The sequence below is a fragment of the Perna viridis genome, chromosome 11 (genome assembly GCF_037379345.1).
Source record: "Perna viridis isolate PV_CMFRI_1.1 ecotype Kerala chromosome 11, ASM3737934v1, whole genome shotgun sequence".
NCBI classification, from domain to species: Eukaryota; Metazoa; Mollusca; class Bivalvia; order Mytilida; family Mytilidae; genus Perna; species Perna viridis.
Window position 1 is genome coordinate 20,771,068 of NC_142455.1, and position 19,308 is coordinate 20,790,375.

Consider the following 19,308-nt stretch of genomic DNA (forward strand, 5'->3'; position numbering starts at 1 on the left):
CAAATTTGACAGTTCTAACATCATTGGGAATTTTTCAGACCTACAACTTTATATGTATTGTTTTATAGAACTATAAGATTTTACCTTTTTGTTACATATACATGTTATTTCATTAACTTAACTGTTTTCTGTTCTTATGAAACATACAACTGTTCACAACGATAGAAATATTTATCACGTATCAAGTATTAAACATTGGTGTAAAGGTCAAAGAGAAAGAGATTTTCAAACCTCTTGTTGATGATCTTAAACACTATATAGTTCTATAAAAAACGACTTCTAAAAGACAGATCTTACTTCCATATACATAATATATTTCCATGTATTATTTAGTATGGAGTATTTTTCAAGTTCAAATATAAGAAGATGAGTAACTTTTAAAATTTATTTCTGCTGAACATTATATATGATGGAATACCAAGCGCAACGTGTATGTGAGGTGTCATAATTGTATTGAGAGATCGACATTGAAATATGCACTGCTTTGTTACAATCATGTCGAACTGTAAAATGCATCAAAAATTGAAATCTTCTAAGTAATTCCAAATTCACGTTGTTATTGCAAATGATAATTATATTTTGGAATAATATATGAAATTTTGTTTAATTATTATCAATAAGGGGAAAACGAAGTTAATTATCATAGTTTTTTACAAATTCTATCTTTCCATTACCTCGCCTTGCCATCACTACTTAGTAATGTAATTCTGAATAGGGTATATTGTGTTCTCACTTGTGCTAAGTCTGTCTCAACTATTCTAAATATGTCTGAAAAATACTTCGACTAAAACAACTGCGATATGAGAGGTAGTACCCTAAACATTAGGATCTGGTAAACTCTGACACTTGGTATATAGTTTTCCCTGATTTCAGCTCTTTTATGTGTGAAATTTTGCGTGACAAACTTTTTACTCCCCAAAACGTATTCCAAAACATTCTTGTAAAATGTTTATCGCTCTTGCTATGCAACATTTACATGAAACCACTGTGTAGATCAAAGCTGACTGTTTTCCTGATTTTGAAACCCTGCAACTTGTTTCATTATTAAATAATCATGTTGCACCATATGAAGTCCTACGTGTATACATGTACCTGTCTGTTAATCGCAAGCCCACACCTGTGTTAACAGATCTCTGAACCGCGCAAAGATAAAATAAGCTGCCCACGGTATCTTTAATTGACAGAAAAGCGTCCCTTAAAATAATTACAAATGTAGTCCGATACATGATGTGTTTGCAAATTATATTCAATGATTGGGACAAAGAGGGAAGCCATGAAGCTCAGAAGTGATAGACTTCCATTTAAGATAAAATTAACATAGTTTAGGCCAAAACTAATATTGTAATAAGAGTTGACACTGATATGTCGTGTAAATGACGCTTTATCAAATCTCCACTTTGTGTAAAATTATAAGAAGGGACCATGGGAGGGGTCTTCTTCTTTCCGAGGATTCAAACCTATGCAAATGGTATCTCTGTTAAAACTTCATTAAACAAAAATATATAGGCTAAAACTTGTTTGACAATATTCAAAAATACGACAAACGCTGAAATGTTGACAACAATTAGCACGACAAATCGCTTGGCACCTATGTAATATTAAAACTATCATGACAAATACTTGAACTACAAGTTGACAATTGACACATGACCGTTGAAAATTTACATGTACATTCATGCACCTCATGAAGCGTGCACACCGGCCAAGCAATTCATCTGGTAACTACGGTACAATGTTTACAATTTTTTTTTCGCGTATGTTCAGAAAGGTGAAACTGAGTGCGAAAGGATTCGTGGAATTTTTACAATAAAAGCAAGAAATTCAAGCAGGAGGATTTTATATGCAGTAAAATGCGTACTATTTAACATATTTTGCATATAGTAGTTAACTAGTGAGCAAAATCGAAGAAACGTAGGAACATAATATGTGTACATTGTACATATTGTTTTCCGGATAGAGAAGGCAGTCTTGAATGAACAATATTTATTAATTTAGATATGTAGGACTGTTCTTAATCATTTCATAAGAAACTAACCAGAGCCTAGATTTTTGCTTTTCTTGTCGTCGATGTCTAGATTAGGCCGTGAGTCCTGAATCATAGTACTCATATACTTAATCAATATATGGTTAAAATTTTACACCTTCAATACGCGTCAAGTTATTATGATAACGATTAAATGAACGGGATCCACTTAAAGGTATCTAATCAAAAGCTTGTCGTTCTTAATCGTTTTAAAAAATTATTGACATTCATTTTTCTTATTACAAATAACATTCAATTTATCTTTTAAAAAATAATATTAAAATACATGTGAAATCGTAGCAGTGCGTTAGTTTGTGTAAATTCTTGTTCGAATGTGCACATTCATACAGACACCTAGTTGCCATAAAAAAGCGCTGTCTTTTTGAGCAACTAGTTCCAAAGATACGTACATCCATGCGTTGAAAGATTTACTTAAAACATTCAAAGATGTTATAACATTTATTTCTAATTGATAATATATCAATTAAAATTCGAAAGGTCATCACACGGTTTTTAATGATAGGCAAAACCCATACCATACAGCAAGCTGTAAAAAGCCCAAAATAAATGAAGTAAAACAGTTCGCGAAAGACAAAAATCAACCTAATCTATAAATAAAACATACAACATATCCAATCAACATATAAAAGAATAACAACTGGATTAGACCTTCCTTGTATCTAAGTATCTTTTAGGGAATGTGTATATCATAAGAAGGAGCATGTAATTGACACCGACATTTTAATAAGATAATTACTAATCGGTGAGACCTGGTACAAGTGTACAATTTACACAGCCTTATTTCACAATGTACATGCCAATTATCAAACTAAATTCAAATCGGAATTATCATCAAACCTTTGATAAATGAATCCACATCCGGGGTATAAATGACAAATTAATTTCCCTCTTACTGTACAGGAAGCATATAAGTTTCAGTTCCTATACACTGTAGTTACGTGTGATTGTCAGTTTGTAATATTTTAACTCCTTCCCATGAAAAAACAATGCCGTTTTAAAGAAAATTGGATCTCGCCGCCATAATCCCATAAATAATTATATACTATAACATGTTTATATTGCAGCTTAGTGCATGCGACATTATGTTATATGGAACACTTGAAAGAGATATAGATTTCCAATAAAACATGCTATTGCACGAGTCACCAAATTGTTTTATTACAATTTCGTGTAAAATTCCCCATTGAATTAGGGAGTCACTCTTCATCTTGATAGGCTTGTATACATTTAATGCGATCGAGTCAAGCATGTATAACCACTATATATATATATATATATATATAGTATTTGATAATAGATGTCCTTTCACAAATGAACGAATTCTGCTCTGATTGTGAAAAATTTGCCATAGAAAACATTTTTTTTTTACCACATTGAATAGAAAACGTCAACGGCAGCGGTGTAACATCATTTGTAATCAAAACGCCGAGCGCTCAAAATCACATAGTATGGGTGTGTTAGGAATACATTAATTATATGGAAGAGTAATCAAGGGAACCAAGGTTATAGCGGTAATCAAAAGAATGCCATCCATGGACAAAGACCAGACATATAAAACAGACATACAAAAAAAAAGCATAAAGTAACTAAATCATACACACACAGTAACAAAAGCTAATGAGCAACTTGGACTCCACTAAAAACTGTGAGCATTTACAAACTATAAACTACTAAATATAACAAAAAATATATGTATAGACTATTTATGACTGTCGTTGTTTCCTTCTTAGCCTTGCCTAAATTCTGATGAATTGCAAAGCCATATCCATGATATTAGAATTGTGATCAACTGAACAGCAATAACAATATAAATTAATTTGCCAAATAATAGAAGTACGAAGGGACATATTAACGGTAATAAACATATTAATTTATCCTAAAAACACAAAAAAAAAAAAACAGAATGTGCAAGAAGATGTATATTAATGCATAAGGCAAAACCAAGTTTTGTGTATGTAGCAGTAATTTAGCTGGTATTTACTGCTTCTCTACCTAACATATAAAGAATAGACTGTTGACTCGGATTCTGAATTATATGGGTAAAATGTCTTCCTGCGGGTTATTGTTACAGACGACACAAGAAGTACAGGACTTGAAAAGACTTCATATGGGATTTTGCAATCGGATTAAGATCAGCTGTTTTGATACGCTACACTACCTAACACTGCCTAACATTTGAAAGAGTCTGATGAGAGGTCGTGTCCAGGTGATCTTAGATAAACCAATTAAATCCCTTCAGTGTTTAATTCCACAACAACGTTAGTCAATATAAACATATTTTTATAAGCTCGAGAATATAAAAGTTAGTAACAAAGATGGCTTCGGAAAGTCCAGAATCGTTGATGACCGGGAAAACCTATTTGCTTGGCAATAATTGCGTCATTTGAGGCTTTTCTTTGTTTTGTTCAACTTCTCAAAGTTTCAGACAAAACAGAGGTTGTCAAAAAATTCTGGATAGAAAGCTAAAACTTAAAAAGGAACGGAAACAAACCTTTGAAAACATTGTTTGTTTTTGACTTGATGGTCAACACAGACTGTGGAGTTTGCCAGAAATGTTTCCGTTCTCTGGAGAAAGCGACACAGATGGAAAAAGATGTAGAGATTTCATGGTAAGTTTGAAGGAAAGCTTAGAAACTGTTCAAAGTACTCTTATGCTGTCGCTGCCGTCACCGAAACGCTCATCTATAGCCGGATGCTCCGGAGCCCATATGTGTCACAGCTGGCAACAGAAACCAGCCAACACCTCATTTGATACAAAGGTCAAAACTGTAAAGTCTTGTGAGTGGCAAACTAATACATATACATGTACATTGTATGAACAAGAATAACATGTATGCATCATCATATAATGTGTGATATATACAATTACACATATTTTACAGATGATGTACATGTAGCTACAGGTATTTATCTTTTATCAATTGAAATATACAATTGGGATGACATGCTTTTAGCCTCGTTTTGGGAAATGTCTAATTGAACCAGTTATTTAAACAGAGATCTGAATATGATATAAAAATGCCGAGTTGAACCAATATATAGCAATATCAAAAGCTGGTTACAAAAATAATATCATGGTCTATCATATGCATAAATGGGACTAACATACATAAACTTCACAAACCTCTAATACTAAGATATTATATTGAACCTGTAGCAACTCTGACCATACACTGTCCAAACATGATTCTTGTTTCATTAACACTTTCACGTTGCTGCAGTCTAGAAATGCAATTATTTCTCTGATCTTATATGCAACATTGTTTTGGCTAGGTGTAATCTCCCCGGCAGAGTGAGGATTCCGTGAACACATTGGGCTGATATATTATATCCAAGTTTTTTTTCTCAGACATATTCAGGAAATCCAATATCATTCTATGAACATGAAATAAATGTATGAAGAACATACATTTTTCATCAAACTGCTATGGTCTTTGCACTGCATCAAAGCACCAGATTTCCTTTTACATAATTCCTTGGACTATAAACTGAAAAGTTTTGATGCAGCTGTAGCAATACCACAACGGCTGGAGGCAGCAATCTTTTCTAATACAGATTTTTTCAACATATTTAGCTTTGAATATAGCTTTACAGAACTTTTTGTATGTTTCTATCTACACTAGTTCCGTCCATTTCCCACATGGATAGGATAAACAAATACTTTTACTTTACTAATAAATTAATCAATCTCATAACTTGCTATATTCGAAAGTCAATCAACAAAAAAGTTTATTGTTTATTTAATATAAACTAAGTAATCGATGACATTGTATTTTACAAACAATTGCTATACGGTTATTTACTACATGTACACAAGAAAAACATTTAAAAAAAGCTAAGGTATGCATATCAATATATCGTTTTACAGTATGTGTTTTCCGTGTTTTCCTACTTTTTTTTCTATGCTCTTCAATGTGTTTTTTTACTTAAAATAAGAAGTAACCACAACAATGTTTGATTCAAATTGATCAAAATTCACGCCATTTATGTATATGTACCTAAATATAGAACTGTACCTATGACTGGTAAATAACCAGGGACAATAAAAAAAAAGGAAATTAGTTCAATAATGTCGATAATAGTATTTAAAAATACAACAATGCTTTAATTTAGCTTTCCTATCAATCGTGGCACGACAGGCAGACACACAGTGATAGGTCGTAATCAATTTTCGGGAAAAAAAACCGGATTGTAACAACAGATTTTAAACGAGCTGACTTATTTTCACTTTTCGAATTAATTTTATTTGCATGCCGTTAGCACCAGTATAACCAGTTTACACCTCAGAATCGACACTGTACCGTGCACACAATTTCAAAGAAGATTCATACATTGTACTTGCATTATTATACTCTTCCATTTTTAATTTCAATTCATGCTTTGTATGCTCGATTTTATTAAGCTATCACACGTTGAAATACCTATCAATACTTTCAAACTTGTTTGAACCTTTCTCTATTCACAATTAAATGTTTAAGCGACTAAGATGACCAAATGTAAAACACTTATGAAATATCGGAGGCCTATACTTGAAAACCTAATTCAAAATTGAATGAACATCTTGTCTGTTGTGTGTTGTTCGAGTGGTTTTACTTAACACCTTTTAGCAGATGTCATGATAGCGTATCGTTTAGATATGGCGAATATCGTATGATGGTACATGTAACTGAAATAAACTTTTTGCCTACATATTTATTGGTGAAACTTGATACCAGTGTAGAATTAAAACAGCCTGATTTAAATACATTTCTAATTATCAAACATTTAAAAAAATCTAAACACGGTTGGCGTGCTAATAACCGATTAACAATTTGCCACTTACTTTATATGTATACATACTATACCTCTTAACATTAGTGCAAAATTTCTATATATAGCACATGTGTGATATACCATTAATAATATTTTAACTCGTACATTATGAAAAACAATGTCATATAAACAAATATGTGAAGTCAGATCCATCCTCAATATCCCCATAAATAACAAGAAAGCATCCGTTTTAACGATTGTCTGCATTTCTCCTTCAATTTTGTTTAAAACGTCCTTAAGAGCAAACAAATGGACATCAGTCAAAATAAGTTCATATTTGTCAGGTCATAAAATCATGTAAATTCTTGTTTGAAGGATGATAAACACAGCTGTTATTCCTTAAAATGTCCATATTTAACATCTTAACGGAAAAGTATGACAACCATGTGACAAAACAAATGTTTAAATGCACATGGCATGATGGCGTTTGTGTAGTAGAAGTCATTTTATCCAACTCAATGGGTGACTCAGGCATTAAATTATATACTTATTTTAAATTATGAAGTAGAAGAATCTCGAAGGCTAAGCTTTTTTAACGTTCTTTTGCTTTATATCTATCAAGGATTTGTTAAGTTACATAAACTCATTTAAAATCTGGAACTATGTTAAAATTAGCCATTAGTGACTTAAAACCGATATAAAAGATGTTAAAATATAAAAGATACGTTGAATTTCGTATGGACAGTAATTGCTTAAATGATAGCTTTATTGTACTGTTTGTGCATTCCTCTAAGATGATTTATAGAGAGTAACCTCTAGATAGAACTTAACTATACAAATCAAATGCATTAATAGAAAACATGTTAAATGTACACACCATATAACAGTGATATATAACACTTGAAAGGACAGTTTACAATTGAAAGGTCAAAATCATTTTATTTCTTTTTCAAAATGTGTCAATTTTAATCATCTACCATAATCTATTTCTTTTAAGTTAAGATCTAAGTAGGGTGCAAAAGAAGGTGTGTCAGTTGTCTCTTTAATTCAAATTCATTTATGTGAATAGGATATAAGCATTTTTTGCAATAAAACTAAATGTATACTAAAAGTAAAGGGCATGGCTTATCTGAAAAAAAAGGAAAAGAAGACCATCCAAATTTGATATGCATTTAGACAATTGCGTAAACATGAGTTAAATTATGCAGTTATTGAAAAAAAGCATTGGCCATACTGTTGATCATTTTCGCCAATATTTGTATGGACATAAATTTAAAGTGGTGACTGATCATAACCCTCTTAAGTGGCTAACAACAATTAAAAAACCAAGTGGTAGGCTAGCAGGCTGGGCGCTAGCATTACAAGAGTATGACTTGACAAAAGAATATCATGCTAGTATAATGAATGGAAATTCTGACGGACTTTCAAGAAGAGGAGAACCAGAAGTCATGGCAAAGGTGAATGAAATATTGCCGACAGGATTATATTTGGACACTATTAAGGATTTTCAAAGTAAAGATCTGAATCTCAGATCGCTTATTGAATACTTAAAAGATGTAACACGTCCATATGATGCCACTGATTCTAGAAGAGTTATGGCCTGTTTGGAAGACAATGACTTGTTCAGTGGAATTTTACATCATTTTTTAATTTCAGGTCCAAGAAAAAGAAAACATGCGCGGAAACAATTATTATTACGTTCATTGATTGAAGAATCGCTCCACTGGTGCCATGATGATCAAACTAGAGGGCTATTTACCCTTCAATAAAACCTACTATACGATTCAAGAAAGGTTTTATAGAATCGGAATGTACGAACAATATGGCCAATGTTTCTTTTGTTTGAACATTGGTGCAAATCGTATGTGAAATGTGCTACTAGAAAATACCCAAAGTGTCGAAAGCCAGAAGAAATGCTGCCAATCCCTGTTGATGGTCCTTTTGATAGAGTAGATGTTCTAAGACCACTGCAACCTTCTATTCAAAGGAACAGGTATGTTGTTGTGTTTACTGATTATTGAACTAAATGGACATAGGCTTTTGTAGTAAGGTCTGCAGATGCTGTAACTACTGCTAAATTGTTTGTTGAAGAAATAGTGTGTAGACATTTAGCTCCCCGTACATTGTTGTCTGACAGGGGACAGAATTGTATGTCCTCTTTGGTGAAGGAAATATGTAAATTGGTAAATACAAAGAAGATATTTATCAGAGCCTATCATCTTCAGTGTGATGGACTAATTGAGAAGTTCAACAGTGTTCGTACACATATGTTGTCGATGGTGGTTGAGAACTATCATAAAGATTGGGATTTGCGTATTCCTGATGTATTATTCGCTTATAGGACAAGTGTGCAATAAACGAATCAGGAAACGCCTTTCTAATTGACCCATGGGAGAGATGTTCGTTTACCAATTGATGTTGCTTTATCAGAGCCAACGGTTACTTACAATGATGACTACAAAGAAGAGGTTTACAAAGCTTTTAAGAACCTTTACCTTAGCAAAAGAAAACAAATCAGCTTGATCGGCAAAAACAGATAGCTTATGCTGATAGGAATGCAAAAGATCCTGGCTACCAAGCAGGTGAAAAGGTTACAAAACTTGACAGTCTCACAAACTTATACATATATTGAGTGGTCCACATAAATTAATTTCTCTGATATCTCCAGTGAACTTTAAACTGGTCCTTCTATCTCCCTTTGACATTGTTACCTAGCTATCTTCGACTTACGAAATTTGCAGCCAGCATGAATTCAAGCAATACTTATATTTGTGATGAATTTGAACAATCTTTTTCTAGAGAATGGACATTAAGGCGTCACTCTAATGAAATACATTCTATATATGGATTTCGATTTATTCAGAATTGTCCAGAGCGAAAGTTCAGAAGAATATTTCAGAGGAACATACAAATAGATATAACAGTGGGTAATCCGTGGTCCTCTATAGAATCATAAATACAGACATAACACTGGGTTACCCATGGTCCTATATTAGAGCAAGCATGTAAATATCACATTCTATATATGTATGTTCGTCTAGGGGACCATGGGTAACCCAGTGTTATATTTGTATTTATGTTTCTACAGGGGATCATGGGAAACCCAATGTTATTCATATGTGTTTGTTCCTACAGGCGACCATGTGTAACCCAACGTTTTATCTATATGTTTGTTACTACTGGGGATCATAGATAACCCAATATTGTATCTATATGTGTGTTCCTATAGGGTACCATGGGTTACCCAGTGTTACATCCATATGTATTTTCATATAGGTGCCCATGGGTAACCCGATATTATAAATAATATAGCCAAGTTGGCGGAGTGGTCTAGAGCGTTGGACTTCGTGCAGGCGGTGTTGCCATAGATGTCGGAGAAGAGAAGGGATTCGAATCAAGCTAAGGGAGCCTTGATTATATATATGTTTGTTCCTATAAGGAACCTTTGGTAACCCAACGTTATATCAATACGTATGTTCCTATAAGAGACCATTGGTAACCCAATGTTGTATCTATATGACTGTTCAAATAGGGGTCCATTGGTAGCCCATTGTTACTACTGTATGCATGTTTCTGTAGGGGACAATGGGTAACTCAATGCGGTATCTATATGTATGTTCCTATAGGGAACCATGGGTGATCCAACAATATATTTATATGCAAGTTCCTCTAGGAGACCATTGATAACCCAATGTTACATGTATATCAATATGTATGTTTCAAAAGGGGATCATGGATAACCAAATGTTATATCTATGTGTATTTTCGTATGGACCAAAGGTTAATTAATGTAAAATCTATTTGCATATTTATAGTCAATTAAGAAAATTGAGAAAAGTGGAAAAATAACTTTGAATGTTATAAAAGTCAAATAAAACCCAACTGTGGAGCTACATTTAACAGGCTAATCTTCCGACATTAGCAAACAAATGATATCATAGTCATTCAGTAATATATCTAACGTTGAACTACATGCACAACTTCTGATTTTCTGTAAAAACTATATTGTTTTGTTATTATTGCTATTTTTGTAATATGTATACGCTGTTATGTTTATCTGTTTCCTTTCTTTCATTTTTATTTGCACCTAATTATATCTGGCGTATTAAAAGAGGTTGTAATGAGGCAGGGGATTTCTTGTCACCGTTGAGCGACAGAAATATCTCCCTGGTGCCTAACATGTAACAGGACAATGTTCCGACAGTGGTCCGAGGTTCCAGACAATAATACGAGGTTGTAGATTATATAGTGTTGACGATAGTATAACTTGCCTTACAAGGAATTTATCGCTACATAGAGACATCGCTTGTTGATGTCTGTTGTGATGTTCCCATGTACCATGGGGATCCAATCCGTATTAAGGAATTTGAGAGGTTTTGGAGAATAATTTGTTTGAGCGCACCGTATATGTGAGTCTGCGAAATTACATGTTGTCAAAAAAAATGTTCGTTCTATAACATGTATTATCTGCACAATCGTAATAATTTGTAGATTAGTCACAGCGGTCTTTATTGTGTGACCCGCCTGGAATTGTGACCAACTAGGCTTCTGTAGTTAAACTTTACCAGTCAAGACCTTTGCGCATACTCGGCCGCCATGGCACTTTCGAATCTTTAATTTTAAGTGCAAATAGTTAACTTTACAAAAATACATGTACTTATTTTTCTGTTTTTTTTTTAGATATTCTTTAATTGAAATGTCGCTCAAAATCATAATAACATTGTCACGCGTTGAACGATCTACAAAGACATTCAAGTATGTAATGACATGTCTATATTTATATATAATTATATAATAATTTAATTAATTATTGTATCTTATTGTATAAGATCAAGGAGTAAAGTAAATATCGCTCGAAATTAACTATATTAAAACTGTCACGCGTTGGAAGATCTACAATCACATTCAAGTATATCACGACATGTTTATATATCAAAGATGACAGAGTAAAAAATATAGTAATCTAATACCAAAGTCCGATACTTAAAGACATAATATGAAATCAAATGTATATATTGTTTCGGGATTTTTACATAAACCTATCAACAGATGTTATAGGTACGTATCGTTTTACATGTGTGTTGAAATATTGCGAATGTTAAATATATTTACGATTGTATTTGAGACAAACCTTTTGTCTGGTTAAATACTAGTTAGTAACTTTATACTAATTAAAGATGTAAATAGCTGGTTTCATCATGTAAATACCAGATTGATGAAAACGCACTATAAAATAATTAAAATTAAAAGAATCCCGGTCGTTTGGCTACAAGAGTGTATTTGCAACATGGATGAGGTTTTGTTTATTTTAATTGAATTGTGAAATATCTTACTGGAACAGGAAATGTATAGTTTTAAAAGACATGAAAACTGAAAATGCAATCAAATAACTTAACAATACCTATGGTATCATATTATGTGAAAACAAGCTGTAATAGCTAGCAAGTACAGCGTTGTAAGCTTTACGGTTTGTCTTCCTGTCCGGCCACAAGTGAAACGAAAGCTCTCAAGGTCTAAAAATAGTTCAAATAATACCTAGTGCAATTTTTTGTATATACTCAAATATAAGGTTCTCTAATGAACTGTACCAGAAAAAGTAACAAGAAAAAGAAGTAACAAAAAAGTGACTGTCCTTACGGAGGCAATTTTACATTTTCTTTTGCCTAAAAGGAATAAAAAACATTAATTCAAAATCACATGTAAGTGACAGTTAAGTAATGCTTTCTGGTGTTCTAGAGGTATTTTTGGGTATTTTTTGTTTTCTTATTAAAAGAATATATTTTTCAGTTATGTTTGTTGCTTGAAAACAAAACATGCCGCAGAAAAAAAACATGATTGTAATATCCTGATCGAAGCATAACATTTCTTGGGTAGGAAAGACATTCATTGTATTCTTGAAATAGACGGTCAATTGAGTCTAAAATTGATGTCGTGTCTTTGTTAACGTCATATTTTATGTATGAAATACTCTCGTCTTCAACGAAGAACTGATATTATTCTGAAAATGTGAAACAAATATGAAACGTATAAACGAAAGATATTACTGGAGGTGCTGGTGAGTATAAAATTAAAATTCCAAGTATGATGAAAGTTACGGTTCCTGCTTTTATAAGAGTAACCAAGGGAACCAAGATCATAGCGGTAATCAAAAGAACGTAATCCAGGGACAAAGACCAGACATGGCAAAAAGACATTCACAACAAAGAACACAGAGTAACTAAAATCATACATACAAAGTAACAAAAGCAAATGAGCAACTCGGACTCCACTAAAAACTGGGAACATGGACCAGGTGCACCGGTAGGGTAAGGGTCCTCTGCTTTTCTAGAAACACCCGCCGAGTTGTTCATAAAAAGTCAAGTCAGGGGTAGACGAAAGAGGGATACCTTTCTGTATTTGATTGATTGATTTTTGGGGTTTAACGCCCGAGCAGATGACGTGATCATGATGAAATGAAAAAAGGGATGGTACACAAAGATAATAAGGTCGACAAATTGCGATTGCTACAAGAAAAAGGGAGAGATGGGTAAGGTTGGTCAATTTAGCCTCCTGTGGTGCCTACTCCTATCGAACCCCGCAGCAGGGTTCTTTAACCTGCGAGGAACGTGACAGCTTTCCCAACACGATGCACCACTATGGTTTGCAGTCAGGTTTTCCGTATTATAGCCTGACAACCCCAGCATGTATCACGTCAGTGGTACCCCACTACCTGGGGCACACATCCCAGTTGCTCTGTGGGCAGAGCGCCTAGCCCCCGGCTAGGGTTCTGAACACTATTTAGTCGCCTTTTACTACAAGCTTAGCGCTGCTGCAGGCCTATTCTTTTGACACCCCGACCTGCACGGGGCTTTTCTGTATTTGATTTAGACTATTTATGTAGATTTGGTTTTGTGAGTGGCAATGCCAATTTTGTATCAATTCATCAGAACTACAGATAAAGACAAGCGACGAAGCATTGACTTCATTTGAAAAAAGATTTATATAACATCGCCCCCTTAAAACAAATACAAGCTAACTAAACTGCATAGATTATAGAAAAGACAATGTTTATTTAACATTTCTATTGTATTAATGAATTAGTTAGACTTTCACAATATGACTTCAAAAGTGAATTTAACATCCTTTTATGACTTGACATTCAAGAAAGACAATTTTGAAGTATCAACTTGATATGAAGGAATGAAAGAGTAATCAAGGGAACCGAGGTTATAGCGGTAATCAAAAGAATGTAATCCAGGGACAAAGACCAGACATGGAAAACAGACATACACAATAAAGAACATAAAGTAACTAAAATCATACATACAAAGTAGCAAAAGTAAATGAAGCTATGTCCAAAGTATTGAAACCCAAACGATTTTTTGTCTTTACACTTTAGCTACATACTTGCATTACATGATACAGAAAATCAGAAACCGGCTTGTTATACTTTTGAACAATACCCAAATATATGTTTAGACTTAACATTGAGAGAAGACATCACAATTCATTATTCTCTTTAATTTACGTCTTAAAGGGTTACAGACCACCAATTCAACCAATGAGCATTTGGAACATACACAAAAATAGTCATACGCAGAAATTACCCCTATTCCTCATAGTGCTGTGAAAAAAGTTCTCATCTTATTTAAAAAAATTAAACAGTTTCTGAAAGGAAAAACATTTCTGTACATTTTATAGGTGCATTTTGCTTCTTGTGATGTGAAGCCTAATCTCCACAATGGTCTCTAAATATACCCCTATCTTGTGAAAACACTGGGATTTCCCATGCTATTTATAGACCCTTCACTTCCGGTGACCAGTACTGCACTGCAAGTCTGCTAACCCCACATGCCATTCTGAGGATTGTGAGCTGACATTTGTAGAATCATGCTGATATATAGTCCTCTGCAGGTTAAAGTTAAGGTAAAGTCCAGAGAAGCCATTGAATATTGTGAAATTAGCATAGAAGCCTATGGGAAGTGGAATTAGTGGTTTTTAGCCTTAAAATAACCATAAATGTCACCTAAACGCATGCAGTTGTAAGATGAGCGAACACCGTGACAACAGTAAAATTATATCATATTTGTTCAATCATAAAATCATGAAGTTCTTATCAAAATGTTTGTTTGTTGATTTATTTCTTTTTTCTTCAAACAGCCTTCTTACCAACCATGAGTCCAAACAAATGTTAAATCCAAAAGACAAAAGCTCGAAAATCACTTCTTGTGATGAGAGTAAAATAAGTTTGTAAGTCTTCAAACGAAAATTGACTCATCACTTAACAAGTCCACCAGTTTTCGTTTGAATAACCTGTCTCTGTAGTCATTGGGTGTGGTGCTGGCTTCGAGTATAGGAAATCTTAGTTTCGTCGATTCACAACCAAGTCATACCTATGACTATGAAACAGAAAATCGCTGATTTTCTACCAAACTTACGGTGTATTGAAGATAGAGTGATAATTGGCTAGATTGGAGACATAATAATATTTCCGAGTGGTTTGACATATCCACTTGTGCCCTGATACTTTAAGTAGCCACCAAAATCAACAAATTCGACTCAACATGGTGGACTTAACCAAACAGGGTATGTTCGATTGGTCAAACACACTTGTCCTGTATTGTAAATGTTATGTTTCGAAAGGCACTAAACCATACTAAGCTAACCTATCAGACGATAAACAGTTATTTCGACCGTTTATGTATTTGTTTAAAAACTACTGAAAGTTTTATCAAAATCAATTCAGACAATTAGTTCATTTCAAAAGTTCATTTCCGACATACTGATTAGACAATGTTTTTGTCCCTTTCTGTTTCGGTTAATCTGAATAAAGATATAGTTTACATTTTGCAAATATTCGTTTTATTTCATTATTTTTATAAGTGAAAAACTGGAGCTCATGTGACATTGGTCATTGATCGTTGACAAAAACAAATCAGAGATACTACATATTTTATTGAAAATTGTTGAAATTGTTATTATTCATACATTCAAAATAAATTTAATGACCAATGTACTTTTTTTAATAAAGCTAATCTAATACGAAACGGATAAGGAGTCAAAAGTGATGGATATTTTACTTTTCAAGCATTCCAAAAGTCTATTGGACCACCTGTCCTTCAGACTAAAAAAAGGAAATGCGAAACAGCATCTCCAACATTAAAACATCACCACACTCATGGTTTCTTGTAGAATTGTGCGTTATTTCACTAATAATTTGTTAATTTTATTTTCTTAATGCCCCCTGAAATTTTTAATTATGTAAACTTTATTTCACAGAGATCTCATTTCAGCTTTTAACGTTGATGCTACGTGCAATATGTAGAAAAGTCAAAGGTGTTTAAACTATTACAAAAGATACGGTAAAAAGAAAAACATTCCTGTATGTCTTTTGATTATTTGTTGGTCCACATCTGATCCAAATCTCATGTTGAGTTATTGCTACAGTGGTGTACTATAGTTACACTGGGTGAATTGCAACATGTATAAGGGTATTATATGCTTTGAAAAAAAAACAAAACAAAACAAAACAAAAACACACAAAAAAAAACAACAACAACAGCAAAAATAAGTGTTTCTCATCTGTTTTTGAGGTCCATCATTTAAAACGTATGAAACATATATGCTTAAGACAAAAATTTGTTCATGATTATTTTATTGAAGATTTTGTAAGCATTTGTTTTGATTTATTTTTATAGGCACAAAACAAAATTGGTCTTAAACAAATGTTACATGTACCATATATTATGGTATGATTTCGTCATTAGCCTTCATTAATTAACTACAGGTTGTAATAAGTTTTAATACTTATTTAATAAGTAATTTTGACTAAAATTAACCTTTACCTACGTTTGTCTTAAGAGTAAGATTCCCAGTTTTCATAAAAACATTTATAACCTCCCAGGTCACCGGAAGGTGTACAGATAGAATTTTATTTCATACATCTCATAAAGGTTGAGAAGAAAGAGTCAATCCATTTGCATGAAAATGTGTCGCTGCCGTAACATCCTGCAAAGTTTTTTTCTTGATCAATTTTCTTTAACTTTGTTGGATTCAATAAATTTTATCCGCTAATGTTCCATACTAGCACCCTAACAATTATACGTGAATATTGTGTAGTTTCCATCATGTGTTACCTTCTGCAACGTTTAAAACTTTGCTTAATGTAAAGCCCTGAAAATACCAAACGTTTCACATTATGTTGAAGGGCGAATGACATTGATCATATTGAAAATAAAATCGATATAGGATGGGGATTTTTATATTGGCTTTTGTAAGGGCTTTTAAGGTTGTATTTAATTGATGAAAATATTATAGGGATAATTAATGATACAAAATATATAAATCATATCTTCCATTTTTAATGTGTACAATAACACGCATTTGTTGTTAGTATTTATTAGCAGACACATTACTAACGACACTTTATTGTCATTGTTTTCGATACCAAAGTAATCTGCCTTGTTTTGTTTCGGTTTTGTCGGTTCTTGTGTTTTGTATAGTTTTGTTTTTGTTGTTTATTTTGTAAATAGTTGATATTTAGGAAGCGTCCTCGCAACATTGATTCAGATATTTGATAAGCTGAATGAAAATAGTATACAAGTTGTATTTAAGATAGGTTGTATACAACACGAAACATTATTATTCGATAGCTCATTTCAATACTATGCATTTAAAATGTGATATATTATTAGATAGTTTTCAATCTCCTTTTATAAATGACCGTTTTGGTAGACGGAGTGAGGGAGATATATAAAGGATAACTTAGTCGCCACCAAGGGACAGGATCTTCTCTTTAGAGGAGTTGAAAGCTCATGGGTGGAAATTAACAGTAAGAACCAACAGAACAAATTCATTGGAGTGATGTATAGACCTCCAGATTCTGGTATTCATTCCTTCACTCTCACTGCTCTTTCCATTGACTTAGCAGTAAATACGGGTATTGAAAACATTGGCATCTTGAGAGATTTTAATGAAGACTATTTAAACAACAATAATACTCGTATAATAAATATGATTACAAACTACACTTGGAAACGAGCTAATGCTATTCCTGTCTTCAAAAAGGATGTTACAAATTGTTTTAGTAATTATCGTCCTATATCGTTATTGAGTGTCATAAGTAAGATTTTTGAGAAAGGTGTATATAAGTATGTAATGAATTCCATTCAGAATTAGTTATCTCAACACCAGTCAGGTTTTACCCCATTACAGAAAGACCCATTCTGTTCATAAATAGTGTAATGCTGGTAAAAGAATGGGCCAGATCTATCATACTAGAATTAGGACCCAGAATAGTGGACTAAATACACAATTGATTATGAAAAGTCTAGTTGCAAATCCTTTTTGTTTTGTGGTCAAGTTGAAAATTCTGAACACTTCTTTTTAGTCTGTGCCAGGTTTGTAGAACAAAGATGTCATATGTATGCCCAACTATCTGATAATCCTATAACTATTAACAAATTACTGTTTGGAGATACTAACATTTCTGATAATGAAAATTTCGAAAACTTTCTTGTGATACAAAGTTTTATATTAAATACGAGAATGTTTACTTGATAATCAGATCTGCATTAGTATTTCAAAAATTAAATAATATTGTGTGGCTTCATAGATTGTATTTTATACTGTATAATTTGGCTTCAATATTTGGTATATCTGTGATATTGTTGGTCATTTTTTTATTTATATACTTTGTAATTGTTTCATTAATAGTGGTCTGTTGCAAATTCTGAAAATGTTTTCTTTTGCTGGGAGAGGAATTTGTAAAAGTGTTCAACACTTGTATTCCAATCTCATTCAGTTCTTTATATATTCATCTGTACTTATCATGTAATGTTTCTGAATAAATACTGTTTACACTAAAATGTGTTGTTGATAGACGTTACCGAGAATCAAAACAATTCGGTACTCATGCTAATCACACAATACTTCGTTTAACATTTCATTTCAATAACATTTCTGTCGTGAATTTAAAAGTTGAAAATATGCACATATTGTAAGTAGTTGCGCTTATCCATGTGATTTCCATTGTTTACAGTGTCTTGTGCATTTGACGAATGATTTAAATAATTTCACAGAAACATATACACATCTTGTGTAGTTATGTCTATTACTTGAACACAATCTGCACTCAATCATGTTATAACAGAAGCTCAGTTTTCGTACAAATAACAAAAATCTGAGTTAATTTCATTTGTAATAAAACGGAAATGCCTATGCCCTGATAAAACAGATGACAAAAACAACCGAACAGTAACATTTAACCATAGCGAGCTAAGTTGCCCTGGAAAAATGAGTAAAATTCGAAAGCGAAATGAACAATACCTATTTTCTTATTCAAACCACGACGTACATTTATTTTACTGTCATGTTCATTATTAATATTTAATCACCTTTTCGTGACAAAGTATTCAGCTCTTTCAAAATGTATATAACTTTTCCTTCCAAATTACACGTATTGTCAGTATATGAGCTTCGGTATACTATATACCCCCGACTAACACTATATGTATACTTAATGAACTATTTCA

The 19,308-nt window shown here is 32.8% G+C and overlaps 1 pseudogene across 1 annotated transcript in view; it reads right to left on the minus strand.

Annotated features, from left to right (window-relative positions):
* Nucleotides 1-3,200, minus strand: part of LOC148603295 (uncharacterized) — a 133,990-nt pseudogene extending 130,790 nt beyond the window's left edge. Inside the window, exon 1 of the transcript XR_015916434.1 lies at nt 2,882-3,200. The product of XR_015916434.1 is annotated as an uncharacterized LOC148603295 (transcript). The remainder of the gene's footprint in view (nt 1-2,881) is intronic.
* Nucleotides 3,201-19,308: the final 16,108 nt, after the last annotated feature.